This window comes from Lolium rigidum, chromosome 1 (assembly GCF_022539505.1).
Source record: "Lolium rigidum isolate FL_2022 chromosome 1, APGP_CSIRO_Lrig_0.1, whole genome shotgun sequence".
NCBI classification, from domain to species: Eukaryota; Viridiplantae; Streptophyta; class Magnoliopsida; order Poales; family Poaceae; genus Lolium; species Lolium rigidum.
In genome coordinates, this window is record NC_061508.1 from 325382734 (window position 1) to 325388393 (window position 5660).

Genomic DNA, 5660 nt, shown 5'->3' on the forward strand with positions numbered 1-5660 from the left:
AAAACATGCATGAAAAATGAAAATAACTTCTCCTTCGAAGTGGGACTTTTTGACTATAAGTCGAGAAACTTCCTACAAGATAGTATTGTTCGTGAAGGATGTGCCACACTCCTTGAAATAGGCTTTCGTCTCGCTATATTAATATAGCAACCAACCGATACAAGATAGCAACCACCGCTTGGACAAACAGCACATCAAGCCCAAAATAAAGAAGAGAGAAAATATAAAAGAAACTAATGCCGACACCGATAGATTGATGAAAACGAAGATAGCCCGCACTCGTTGCACCCTTCGGGAAGTCCCACCGCTTCCTAGCACATCTAGTCATCGCATACGAAGCAACACCTTCAACAAGGAAGCGGCGATGTCGCCGTTGCTGCCCGGACTCGTCCTAGGGTTTCCCCACGTATGTGGAGAGGATAGGTTAGGGGTACCCCCGACGCCCCTTCGGGAAGGAAAGACGACACCCGCGAGCGTCACCGCGTCGGCGTCGAACAAGCCGACAGGGATTTCTCCCGATCCCCTAAACCACCATCACCCCAAACAACTCGAAGTGCTCCACCCAACTACCACCAACCAGCATGCGCCACCACAATCTAGAAGCCATCCTCGCTGTCTCACTATGGTCCCAGACACGAGGCCTCGAGGGAAGGGAGGGCACAACAGGTCAGGGCAAGCATCACCACCGCCACGCGGGAGGGAACATCCTCCACCGCCATCGCGGTAGCAGACCGGACGTGCTAGAAGAAACACACCGAGCCCCTACTGGCCCGGCCGAGCTATCCTGGCCCGTAAAGTTTCCGCCGCCACGCTGCAGTTGGCCGGCGTGCAGCGCCACCACCACCCATCCCCGCCGACGCCCCACGCCCACCTCCATGGATCAACAACCGGGCCTAAGGTAGCCCACCCTAACCTAGATGGGGCCCAGAGGGCCCAGATCTGGGCTGGGAGGGTGCAGCCAGCCGCTCGCCTGCGACCGGCCATCTGTCGCCAAGCCACCTCGCTGCCCCGTCGCCAAGGAGCAGCACCGCCGCCTCGAGAGCCACCCGGACGCACCGTACCACACCTAGCCTAGGGAAACCGCCGCGAGCGCCGAGCTCCGCGCTTCCTTGCCACGCGCGTGGGAAATGGCCGGCCGTCGCCGGCACCGCACGAGCAACGCCGGCGGCGGCCGGAGGGAAGGGCGAAGAGAAGGGAGGACGGGCGGCGGCCCTATAGTTGGCTCCCTCTCGCCCGCACGGAGGGCGAGAGCGAGAGCGAGCGCGAGCGAAGCATTTTCTTTCTACTACTCGAAAAATAGGCTATCCATGGTCAAAAAAAGGATGTGCCACGCTTAAAAGTTGTGTATTGACTTTTACTCTTTAGACAGCATCATATACCCTTATTAGGACCCATGCAAAACGGAAGTGCTTTTTACCCTCCCTCACGCGATTTCATGCGATACCATGTTACATGGGCCTCATGTCGTACACCCCTAGATTTTCATCGAAGTGGTGATTCCATGTCACTTTACTATTTGTTTAGGTTAGAAAAGTCATAGGAACCTCACATAAAAAAATAGGCCAAGTTATTAGAAGAGTTGGGTCGGCGGACTCGAAGTGGGTGCAAGGTATCTTCTTTTGTGAAGCATATGTCATCTAAAACTTGTTTCTTTGATTTCGATCTTCACACCACACCTATATACTTGTATATAGGAGAATGTGTCCGGTGAGCCTAGTTTTTTTTTTCATTAAAAGAGGTTATTTTCACGTGACTTTGCACTCTGATTTTCATCTTTACACCACACCTATAAAACAATAAGATGCTAACATGTTACAAGAGTTGGGCTAGTCGGAGGCCAACTTCTCACGATTTTTATCCTACGGCCGACTATCCTTCGAGACGAGAACAACTTTGGCGATGTCCTCCAATGTTGATGTAATACTTCTCGTCGAGGTGACAAGTAGGATGTCAACATCGTAATATAGTTTCCTTCGTGAGTTGTCGAGGTAGCGGCCCCCGAGGGTGTGAGACAACGACGGGTGATGGCCGCCAAATGGACTTCCATTAGTGCGTGTGTTTAGCACCAAGCAAGCTAGCATGAACGACGGTCCAACACCGGACATGCATGCCATAGCCTTGATAAAAACAAGGGCGACTCGGAAGCCGATGTCGATGATTTGTACATACTCCACTAACGAGGGCGAGAAGATGACCACTAGACCTAGGCGCGCTTATCCCTCTTCATCGGCCAGCATGGCGGTGTTGACGGGACACGTGCATGCCGGCGGACTCATTAGTTAAACGACCGCCGATGAGTTAGTCGCCGTCTTCGACAACTTGGCGTGAGAGTGAGAGAGAGAGCAAAGGTACATATACCAAAATAGCTTTAGATGGTCGTATATATATGAAGCTGAAGGAGTAGGTGCTCATGGTTTGTACGTTTGTGACACACATGAACAATAATTTAATTCCAAAATCATGCACGAGGCAAGTTATTTAATTCCATGCATAATTTTGGAACGAAATTAAGTGTTTAGCCTCGCAAAAGAGCGGGTCGCGTGGGATGAATAAACAGCCTCCTCGATTCCAGCAAATCATCAATCAAAACTTTCCGTGTATGTGTAAAAGAGAAAAGGAAAAGGAAAATGAAAATGGAAAGTAAAATCACGCAAATCCCCCTTGCTCTCTCCCTCCATCCCGTCGCCCCGGCACCTCGCCGGCCACCGCACCTCCATCTCCTCCTCCCCAACGCATCCCATCCTCTCCATCCAGAACCCCCAACGGCGGCCGCATCCCCACCACCCACGCGATCTCTTCTCCTCGATCCTCGCCGGCGGATGCTACCCACCTCCGCGCCGTCAAGAACCGGCGACCTCCACCCTCGCGTCCTGTCGCCCGGAGGTCAACTCGATCTCCACCGTCCTCTGGGATCCTTCACCCGTGCGGATTCCGACCCTCGCCGTCGCGCGCTCCGGGAAGACGTACCATCCCCTGGGCACGCCTCCATCGGCGAGCTCCTGCTCCGGCGCCCATCCGGAGAAGGAAAGCCGCTTCAGTTCACCCAGCCACCGCGCTGCTATCCTACTCCGACGACCTGCTACTCACCGGACCCCTGCCGGCCGCCTCCACATGCCGGTGAGGTGAGCACGACGGTGACCCATCCTAGTGACCCCTTCACCTCACGGCATTTCCTCTCGTACTAATGAAGTGCTGCCCTTTTTTCTCTCTCTGCATATGCGCCGTCAAGAACCGGCGACCTCCACCCTCGCGTCCTGTCGACCGGAGGTCAACTCCATATCCGCCCTCCTCTGGGGGTCCTTCACCGTGCGGATTCCGACCCTCGGCGCCGCGCTCCGGGAAGACGTACATCCCCTGGGCACGCCTCCATCGGCGAGCTCCTGCCCCGGCTCCCATCCGGAGAACGAATGCTGCTTCAATTCACCCAGCCATTGCGCCGCTATCCTCCTCCGACCACTGGTTGCTGCTGCTGACCAGACCCCTGCCGGCCACCTCCACAAGAAGGTGAGGTGAGCACGGCGGTGGCCCATCATAGTCATCTCTTCACCTCACGGCTTTTCCTATCGTGCTAATGGAGTGCTGCGTTTTCTCTCTCTCTGCATATGTGTGTGTGTGTGGGGTGAATGCCCTAGGAGAAGCTTGGGACGGATGGATTGAAGGTGGTGCAGCTCGAGGCGGTGGCTGGTTCGGGAGGGGCGACGGCTACCACTCGGACAATGATGGGAACAGATACTGCTATGGCTTGCTGCTAGGAAGGTGACTCGTCCCTTCTGCCGCCTTTTTCTCTGTTGCTAGACTATGAATGTTGGTTTGTTGTTACGTAGCTTGATGATGATGGCTAGTCGTCGTTGTCATTCGGATTTGTTGTATCTTTCATCTGTATATCTAGCGGTTCCTCTCCTAATGTACGTGGCCTGAATATGATGGAATTTTGTCATGTGTGGTACTTACTAGTCCTACTAGATTATCTGCGTCTTTTGTGGAGTTGCTTTGGTCGAAGCATACATAGGTGTTGTTTGCTGGCCCCGGTGCTTGCCCAACTTAGTAGATACGTATATGCATTGCTGCTAGGTCGGTAGATACCTTGCTGTCAACCGAGGAAACAGTAATTAACTCCTCTGCTTTTTCATTGATTCAGTAAGATGCATACAAGCCTTGCTGTGACTTTTTTCTAGTCAATTCTCTTTGTCCAAAGTATTGCAAACTCGTCATGTAATTTTTGTTAGTACAGATGATTGACACCTCACGTTATGTGATTTGTTCATTCTTTGATCAGCGGCGCTCCTTTCTAGGTGCAGAGTTATAGCTCTGAATATCTGTCGAAAACTTGGGCCAGGAAACAGTTTATGTAGTGTTTGCATTTGGTCCCGAGATTTCTAATCAATCCAATGGCAAACAGCAATAAAATCCCCTCTAGATCTTTTGGTTTTTGTGTAGTTATCAAGCATTCTTTTCAATCTAAATTATATCATGTGGAGTTGAAGTGGAAGTGAATAATATGGTTTGAAGAACATGATGATTTTGTTTATTGAGTTCTAAATCTGTGGGTTTGCATTATGAGAGATTGTCATAGATTTGTTTCTGTGGTTCTTTCTCTCCACCTTTTGTGTATATCCTTAGAAAGAGGAGCTCTATATGCATCTATGTAGGTGGCACAAAAGTTTGGCTTTCAAGCACTTGGGTTCACACCAAAATTGTCCGAAACAGAGTTTACTATTTAATTGAAAGCTTAGACATGTCTTGCTTTTGTGAATGTAGTTTTCTGTATATAGCAACATCTACTCCCTGAATTCTAATTTGAATTCCAGGAGCATAAGAATTCAAGTTATGCCTTTTGTATCAGCGGTAATGCATAATGCATATTATGGTGTAGTTCTTCTTATCACATAAGCTGTAGCTCTTCTGGTTGCATCATAAATAACGATGATATCCCTTTCTTGCGCAGATAATGAAATGTCCACAACTCATAGGTCAATATCACCTTTTTATTAATTGTATATATTCACTTGTCGGCTGTCATTTACGACAATGGTTGCTTTCTTATCTTAATGTGCTTAGTAAGTTACTAATGCTTTACAGAGGTTATTTGTTTTGTGTTTAAGGCCTTCACTGAATAATACTCAGTACTAACTATGGAGTTGCTATTTACTGACTGAAAAAGTACAACTATTTTGTTTGGCATTAGTGCTTGTTTATATTGACCTTTATTTTTATATCTCAGCGCCAACAAAAAAATCTGCTTCCTTTATCTTTACAAGTTAAATTATGTCATGTGCAGGATTATCTTAAAGAGAAGCTGCAACCCTACAGAAGCATAGTAGAAGACAAGGTCTCCGGTAATACATGGTACTTGGCGAGGCCCTAGTATCAACTTTGGACCTCTGCACAACGTGAAGTTAATTAGTTTTCAGACATTGCCAAGGCTCTAAGTGCATCTCCAACGGGGTGACCCAAATGGACACGTTTGGGCGTCCGATTTTATCCGGATGGGTCACCCCGCGGATACACGGATAGGGCCGAACGTCCGTGCCCCGATTTTATTCCCCAACGCCAGCTCTGACCCATTTTGGCCATCGCACTGTGTCCTGTGTCCTCCGAACGGGAGCGGCAGCCGTGAGCAAGCCGGTCCAGGAGCTCGACGTTGCCGCCGCCACCCCGGG